Raw genomic sequence first — 9,271 nt, forward strand, 5'->3', positions numbered from 1 at the left:
TGATGATGCGCAATCCGATCACTCCTAGCTGGCGGTTGCGCGGCTCCTAGGTGGTACCTGAGATGGAGAAGACGAGGAATTCCCGGGGGACTTGCCCGGTGGGAATACTCCGACGTTTAAGTTAGAGCTCTGTGGAAAATACAAGAAGAGTAAAGAGGGCTAAGAGTGCAGATAGCGCGGGTGTCAAGATATTACCTGCCCTTTGGGATTAGGACTACTTATAACAGAACTCTGCCAAATCAGGTTCACCTACCTCTGTCAGGGCAGGTATAACCGCCACTGTTGTCCTGTCGCAGCCGTTACAGCCAAGGCTGAGGTGGCACGTGCGGGGCCGTCGCTGCAGGGTACGTACTTGTCAGATGTAGGACATCTTCCAGAGCTGGCACGACACTGTCTGACAAAAGATGTGGTCGCAGTCTCCAGGTTTGCCAGATATAGCTGTCAGGCACGAGATCCTCCTGTGAAAAGCCGAACTGCTCTTCTGTGAGCTACCCTACAAGCGGCGAGCTGCCTGTGGCAGGCTCTGTCGAGCTACCTGTGGCTAGCTACACCAACGGCGCTGACCCGAGGTGTCTAGAGGCGGATTAGGGTGTTCCTATTTGGGAATGGCTTAGAGCCCACTCGGAAGAGCTCGGACATTAGGAAAAGTCAAGGGGCCCCGAGCTCGGAGGTAGCTCGGAGCGCCTCAGCCATGGGAAGAAGGTGCAAGCCGGACGACTCTCGGCGAGTAGCCTAACCCGCCGAGTTTCCAGATTAAACTCGGTGAACCCTTCCCATTGAGTTGCGGCTAATCACCCTCCATCAAAACCCATCCTCTAGTGAATAGCTCTGTGAGTTATTCGGTAGATAGAGTGAGTGAAGCCTTTCCTTATGTCCAGAGTTTCATGGGTTTTATTGTGAATGAATTCATTCCTTTCTTGAAAAGTTTTGCAGAAGATAGGGTTCCTGAATTTGTTTCGTTCTTCAAAAGGTTTATGATAGAAGCACTTTCTTTTGGTCAGATTTCATTGAGCTTTGCACAGGAAAAAGTGAATGAATACCTTCCGTTCTTGATACAGTTTATCAAAGAGAAATTGAACGAGTGCCTCCCTCTCTTGAAAAGGTTTATGGGTTTGGCAGAGGAGAGAGCTCGAGAGGCAATTCCTTATGTGCAGGGCTTTCTAGGTTTTATAAAAGAAAAAGTTATTGAATGCTTTCCTCTCTTGAAGAGGTTTATAGCAGACAAGGTAATTCAATTTCTTCTTCTCTTGAAAAGTTTTGCTAGCTTTGCAAAGGAGAGAACGAGGGAGGCCATCCCATATTTTCAGAGTTTTGTATGCTTTGCAGTAGAAAAAATTTATGGGTACCTTCCTCTATTGATGACTTTTGCGAGGTTTGCATTAAATCAATTGAGAGATGCTGTACTTAATCTGCTGAGATTTGCTTGTTTCTCGTTAGAGTTTATCAGGCAGCATCCCTATTTATTCGTGTTCCTGCTTTTCTTTGCATGGTTGACTTACAAGGTTGGGCTTCCACCGGTGAAGATGATGAAGGCGCCCGGATTGGCTTTCAGGATCCCTAGGGCTGTATTTGAGATGAGTCCCAAAATATATTTTACCGTTTTGAGAAATTGGAAAATCCTTGTCCATCTGGTCCTCTGTTTGTTCTTAGCTATTTTTGGTCTGTTGTTATTGAACTTTCTGTCCTTCAATATTGTATTTCCCTTGCTATAGTTTAGTGGATTTTGAAGGATCCAAATGCTGATGTGGTGGACTGGCCTATTAGGCCTATCAAGAAAAGAATTATCAACTTATTACACTTTTTTGATATGGTGTGTATAAACTATACAAGTAGAACAACACTGAATCCGGCTGCTGCTCATGACCTTGCTTATCACGTTTGTAAACAGTATCTTTAAAAGGCAGCCATTTATCCTTCCTGTATCTTTGAATGATTATCAATGAATGCCTTCTGAGTTCTATTTTGCCAAAAAATGCTGAACTTGTATGACATGGAATTAGTTATGACTATATGTTTATCTTTTTCCATGTTCTGCGAGTGTTTCCTGTTGATTATGAAGGGAAAGAAGTTCAAATCTGATTTATCAAAAAAAAGTAAGGATCCGGCCAGGGAAAGAGGCTAAATGAAAGAAAAAAAAAAAAAAGAAATCAAAGATTGAAGAACCAATCGGCAACCCCTCAATCAAATATCCCGAATCCCCAAACCAATGGCTAAAGAAAGCGATGTGGATCACCAATAATCAACATATTGAAAACCCAATCAAGAAGCACATGCTAATTTCCTGATCCCATGGTGTTCCCTTTGTTACAGATGTGTAATCACTTTAAAAGGGGCTTCATTACTTGTTACTCTGGCGTCAGTACTCCATTTTCTGCGTGTCAATTCTCACTCATTCCAGCCCAGCCCATTGGCGCTCACTCTTCTGAGCATCTGAAGGACGGACCAGCAGGTATCAACTAGCAAGAAACGAGAGATGGAGTTGCCCTCTTCCCGATAACACAAAATTTTGTTTACTGTTGCGCTGCGCGCAGGTCCAATGAACGTTGTAACTGAAAGAGCTGGTCCAGTTCTAAAAGATCATGCCCGGCTTGAGTTGGGTGGAGGCCTTTTTTATTTCTCCAATCGGCTGGTGCTTTGGAAGATCGTCATTCAAATTTCAAAGTACTGTCATGATTTAGTTTTGGCTCTAGCTTGAAGTTAAGCCATTATTATCGAGAGAGCAACGTTAGTGCTCAATGTTCATAATGATGGTAAGTGACTGTTGAAATTCAGACGGGGACTTGTTTCTGATAGATGTATAGTGATGGTATGTATATGGGCACCATAGAGATGACGTAGAGAAGAAACTTAAACAAAGCATTACAGAGTCCCAGACTAAAGGGCATCAAAGCAACTTAAACAAATAGCCACAAGCCATGAAAACACAAGTACATAAAACGCAGTGGTGACGTAGAGAAGAAATTTATTAGGATTACTCGTTGCAGAGTCCCAGAATAAATTCGAGTTTCAGTCGTTCATCTTCCCGCGCAACTTGCGGAAATAGTTGCGCGGATTTTCCTCGAAATTAGCCCTTGGCATATAACCATCTCTGCCAGGCTGTTTCATCATTTTCTGTGTAAGATGATGATGATCATCTTCATCTTCCTGTTTGGACTCCGACCCCGTCGCAGTTTGTGATAAACCCCAGCCAACGAGAGCAGTTCCAACCGCTGCTCCTACTGCGACTGCCAGAGCAGCGTAGGTGGTGTTGTTAGTCTTCTTCTCTTCCGCATCGGTGTCGGTTTGGTTACCGGCACCACCGCTGACATCTTCTTTGCTCTCTGAACTACCCATGCCAACTCTACTCTCTTGCTTCTGAGTTCTGAGACGGTGAGACCCGAGCCTTCGACACCTCGATAAATATACAATGAAGTGGGACCCGAGGGATGTGTTCTATAGGAGTTCTGTAACTTGATCGATGAGGGGGATGTACGGTTCCGTACAAACCGTAGATCCCGAGGGATTCGATACTTGATCGCTAAGGAATCAGGTTGCTTTCCATCGAAGAAAAAGCAAGAAGATGGAGATCTGTTGAGTTGAGCATGGATGGGCCTATGGGGTGTACCCCTCAACCAATACGAAAATACCAAATTACCGATGTTCTTTTTCTTTCCACTTTTCCCGCTTTACGAGACACGGAATACCAATCAGAGCAGAAAGCTTTATTTTATTACAGCAAACGGTTCTTTTTCCTGGTTATTACTGCTACTTGCCTCCGGATCTGCTCCTCACCTAGCGTCTCACACGCACATCCTATCATACATTGGGATATCTCTCATACTTATTAGTTATAAATTTATAATTCACGGGAGATGTTGCTAATACACGGTGCATATGCCTGTGAGACGCCCATTTGTAAGGAGCAGATCCCATCACACTTTTGATAATGGTGGAACTGTGGAACGCATTAAATTAAAAGAAGATCCCATCACACTTTTGATAATGGTGGAACTGTGGAACGCATTAAATTAAAAGAACCCTTTCACGTTTTATTTTTCGGCAAAAACTCCCCTGAATTTTTATATTGCGATAAATACCCCCTCGACAGTTAAATCACAAAACAGAAGACGTTAAATTATCAAATTAATCTGAGGCGAAGATAGTCAGGTGCTAAGGCTGAACTCGTAAATAAATTGATACAGGTTAAGAAGCCTTATCTTCATGAATCTCGGCACCTACATGCTATGAGAAGGGCAAGTGGTTGCGAGGTCATTTTCTTAACAAAAAGAAGCTTAATTAACGAAAATGCTGCTCCGCAGGCTCTGAGCCCTTGGCTTCCAAATCTACCGCAAATGCAAATACCTCCAATAATCAAGTCTTAGTTTGGAAGGAATATAAATGCAAATATGTAGAGTGTAAAACTTTATTATTTTCTATGTATTTGAACTCTATATATTCGTATTTATACTCTTCCTAAACTGAATCCAAGAAATAAAAAGGCCCTCAGCTCAAGATTTTACGCAGCAGCCACAGACATACTCTAATTCTCAGGCAATTCATTCTTTGCTTGCAGTTTTGCTCTTGTGTGGGGGGAAGGCAGTGACGGTCTCTGCCGGCATACTTGCGTTTCCCCCCTTTATTCTCATGTACAAAGAAATTATGCAGTACAAGTAAATATGAAGGATGAAAATGTGATTTGGAGATTTCAAACAATCAAGCATCATGTAGGTTTGTAAGGGCATCTTTCTTTTAAGAGATAGACCTTCACCGCAAAAAAAAAAAAAAAAGAAAATGTTCATGGTCGAATTTCACATTTATCAAATTCTTGTGATATCTACGAGGTTTGTATGGTGTATAGGAATCTCCTATTCAATGGCATCCCCAACCTTGTGCTGACCGAGGTGTCGTTGGTCGAGGTGTAGTCGGTCGGGCTATGCCTTGCCGACCCCAATCTTGTATTGACCGAATTATATCCGACCGGGCTATACCCCAATGTCCCCAGTCTTGTGCTGACCGAGGTGTCGTTGTCCGAGATCTTTCGGTTCCCGAGCTCTCGGCCATGAAACGCTCAGTTTCTGGTCTCGGGAGCCTTTGGGGCCCTTCTAGGGCTAGCTGTTTCCCAACAAGCTCAATCGTTAAGCTGGCGGTAGTGCGGAGTTCCTCGACCACCCTCAAGCCTTGGTGGGCGGGGGCGTTCTTCCTCCACGGTTAGGCTCAGCCATTGGCAGCTGAGTCGGGTAGCTTGCTTGGCAATGTGCTGCCGAGCTAGGCGTTATGGGCTCAACCGTTTGGGGATCGACGGAGTCAGCTTAGTTGGCAGTGCGACTTAGCATGTGCATGTGTAGTGTGTGTGGTGGTCATGGGCGCACCTCTAGGTCGAAGAAGTAGCTTAAAAGGAGACTTTTATTGCTTATGACTCTATTGGTAGTACATCTTGAGGTTTCCCAAGTTCCAACTCCTCGGTATTGGCCGACCTTCGAGGTCCTCAAGTCTATAACTACCGAGTCCGAGGACTCTGGTCACCCTATACGGCCCTTCCCAGTTCGGTCCGAGCATTCCTTCTCCTGGTGTGGGGACTATGACTTTGCGCAGAATGAAGTCGCTCGTCTTGAATTCACGTATTCTTACCTTAGAATCGTAATGTCGTGCCATCTTCTACTGTTGTGCAACCATATTCACATGTGCTCGGTCCTGAGCTTCTTCTACTAGGTCCAACTCTGCACGTACATCTTTGTCATTTTGTCCCTCGCCATAGAGCTCGGTCCGAAGGGTTGGGGAACCTATCTCCACGGGGATCATGGCCTCGGCCCCATAGGTCAAACTGAAAGGGGTCTCTCCAGTGACGGTTCGCAGGGTCATCCTATAAGCGCAGAGAATGCTCGGCAACTCCTCAACGCACCTTCCCTTGGCCTGATCTAGGCGCGTTTTCAGGCCATGTAGTAGGATGCGGTTGGTTACCTCGGTCTACCCGTTGCTCTGAGGTCGGTGTACTGTGGTAGTCCGGTGATTGATCCTTAGGTCGGCATAGAGGGCCTCGAACTTCTTGTCAGTGAATTGTGTTCCGTTGTCTGTGGTGAGCACGTGCGGGATACCGAAGTGGCAAATGATTCCTTGCCAAAGGAAGTTTCGGGCATTGTGGGCGGTAATGCGTGGAAGGGCTTCGGCTTCTACCCACTTCGTGAAGTAGTCCACTGCTATGAAAAGGAACTTCTTCTACGCAATCGCGGTGGGGAAGGGGCAGAGGATGTCCATTCCCCATTGGGCAAATGGCCATGGGCTGGCAATCGGTCTCATAGGGGCCGAAGGCTGGTGATGTAGATTGGAGTGACGTTGGCAACTATTGCACTTCCAAACTAACTGGGCAGCATCCTGCTTCATCACCGGCCAAAAATACCCTTGTTGGAGTGCCTTATGGGCTAGTGTGCGCACGCCGGGGTGATCTCCGCAAATGCCCTCATGTATTTCCCTAAGGACGTATTCTGCCTTGGATGGGGGAGGCACTTCAAGTAGGGAAGCGTGTGGGAACGACGGTAATGTTGACCCTGTATCAGGCAATACTTGGCTGCTCTTTGTTGAAGTCTTTCCGCTTCTACTCGATCCTCCGGGGAGGTGCCCTCTCGAAGATACTCGATTATGGGATACATCCAAGATGAGCCATGTTGCATTGGAAGGATGAGGATGGTTGATCGTGCGATGCTCGGCTGGGCTAGCGTGTCTAACCGGACAGTTGAATCAAGGTCGGTCTACGACGAGCTGGTGAGTTTTGAAAGGGTGTCGGCTCGAGCGTTCTCAGCTCGAAGGATCTGCTGGATGTTGAAGTGCTCGAGTTGCTAAATGAGCTCCTGCACCTTCTGTATGTAGCTCGCCATAGAGGGAGTCCGAGCCTCGAACTGGCCGTGGATTTGGTTGACCACTAGCTGAGAGTCGCTGAAGGCCTCAATTCGTCGTACCCCGAGGTCTAAAGCAAGGCGGAGCCCTGCAATCGGGGCCTCATACTCTACCTCATTGTTGGATGCTTTAAACTCGAACCTGAGGGCGTGTTCCAACACTATGTCGTCCGGGCCAAGGAGGATAAGGTCGGTGCCGCTGATTTGCTGGTTTGTCAAGCCATCAACATGGAGGGTCCATGCTGGAGGCAGTGGGGCCGGTTCCTTCGTGGAAAATGTACATTCTGCGATGAAATCTGCCAAGGCCTGGGCTTTGATCGTCGGTCGGGGTACGTACTCGATGTCGAATTCACTCAGCTCCATGCTCCACTTGACTAGGCAGCCCAACACTTCCGGTCTCTGTAGCACTTGCTTGAGGGGTCGGCTGGTGAGTACTCAAACGTTGTGGGCCTAGAAGTAGGGTCTGAGTTTTCTGGCTGCGGTGACGAGGGCCAGAGCCAACTTTTCGAGATTGGAGTGTCGGGTCTCTGCGCCGCTGAGGACCATGCTGGTGTAGTAGATCGACATCTGTACCCGGTCCTCTTCTTTGACCAATACTGAGCTGACGACTTGATCCCCGGCCAAGAGGTAGAGCAATAGCTCATCTCCTGGGCTCGGCTTAGTCAGAAGGGGCGGCGAGCTCAGGTATTGCTTTAGTTCCTGGAAAGATTGCTCACACTTTTATGTCCAATGGAAGTCCTTTGGCCGAGCTTTGAAAAAGTGGAGGCACCGGTCCGCGGACTTGGACATAAACCTGCCAAGGGCGGTTATTCTCCCGGTGAGCTCTTGCACTTCTTTGTGGGTCCAAGGGGATGGCATGTCAAGAATGGCTTTTATCTTCTCCGGATTTGCTTTGATTCCTCTCTGTGTTACCATAAACCCTAGAAACTTGTTGGAGCCAACCCCAAAGGCACACTTGGTTGGGTTTAACCTCATCTTGTACTTTCTAAGTGTGTCAAAGACTTCGTGGAGGTCGACAAGGTGGTGTTCGGTCTTTTTGCTCTTCACGAACATATCGTTGACATATGCCTCAACGTTCCTACCGAGTTGTTCTTTGAATAACTCGTTCACCAGCCGCTGATAGGTGGCGACCATTTTTTAGGCCAAAGGGCATTACCTTGTAGCAGTACAGGCCTCAGTCAATGATAAAGGTTGTTCGCTCTTGGTCGTCCGAGTCCATCTGGATCTGGTTGTAGCTGAGAAGGCGTCCATGAAGCTTAGGAGCTCATGTCTTGTTGTTGCATCGACGAGCTGGTCGATCCTTGGCAGGGGAAAGCTATCTTTGAGACATGCCTTATTTAGGTCAGTAAAGTCAATGCAGATTCTCCACTTTCCGTTGTTTTTTCACTATCACTACATTGGCCTTCTTCACCATCACTTCTTCACAGCTGGAATCATTTTATTGGGTTAGTAGAGAAGGGAGTAGAGGGAAGTTAGTAGAAAATCCGGATTGAACATTCCCACCCCTTTTGGAGTAGCCTTGTCTTCCAGGCTAGCATTGAGAAACCTTATAGTAGAGGACTTTCCAATGCTCCCAAATAGCTTGATAAGCTCTCGTACCCTTACTAGTATCAAGGTTTCAAACCTTTTAAAAATAGCTCTTAACGCTCAGTTTGGAAAGAGTATAATTGCATATATTTAGAGTGCAAAACCTTATATTTTGTATTATTTTGTATGTATTTATATTGTATATATTTGCATTTATACTCTTTCCAAACTGAGCATAAAGAACATAACTAGGAAGAAAAGGAAAAGAAACATCATTGGGATGATCAAAATTCTCAAGTCAAGAATCAATCCATATCAAATCAAATTCAAATATACCCCTGTCTATAAAAAAACATCTAAATAGATAAAAAAAAAGATCTAGGTCCAAACACATGCAGAGTTAGTCATGATTTGAATTGGATGACTGCAACAAGGTTCAAAATATCGATACGCCCGATACACCGGTATAGGTGTATTAGGCGAATCCATACAACTTTTTAGTGTTTTTTTTTTATTTTTATTTTTTTGCAACTGGTTCAAGGGAACCGGTTTAAGCCTCCTCCATACCCTGAATCGATCAAACCCCTGATACACCCACTATAGGGGCATATCGGAGGGGTCTGATACGATCAGACCTCCTCCACACCCTTGGACTGCAAAGCAATTAAGAAAGAAAAGTCATCTGCCATCAAGTTGATCAACAGAGGAGAAAATAAAGAGGTGTCATACGATATGTCCTTTTGTCTTCCTGTTTCCTCTCCTCCTTGAGCGGATTAAAAGTTAATAAACCAAAATATAAGTGAAATATAAATAAGAATAGTAAGGATTTTAAGGCATAGGGGACATGGCTCCCCTCTGCCATGCCACCCCGTACTCCC

The 9,271-nt window shown here is 45.8% G+C and overlaps 1 long non-coding RNA gene across 1 annotated transcript; it reads left to right on the plus strand.

Moving 5' to 3' along the window:
• Positions 1-828: 828 nt before the first annotated feature.
• LOC148854547 (uncharacterized) lies at positions 829-1,803 on the plus strand. The gene is made up of 2 exons (XR_016112808.1): positions 829-1,226; positions 1,503-1,803. It is a non-coding gene; the product is annotated as an uncharacterized LOC148854547 (long non-coding RNA).
• Positions 1,804-9,271: the final 7,468 nt, after the last annotated feature.

This window comes from Nelumbo lutea, chromosome 4 (genome assembly GCF_056320005.1).
Source record: "Nelumbo lutea isolate HS-2025 chromosome 4, American lotus-T2T, whole genome shotgun sequence".
NCBI classification, from domain to species: Eukaryota; Viridiplantae; Streptophyta; class Magnoliopsida; order Proteales; family Nelumbonaceae; genus Nelumbo; species Nelumbo lutea.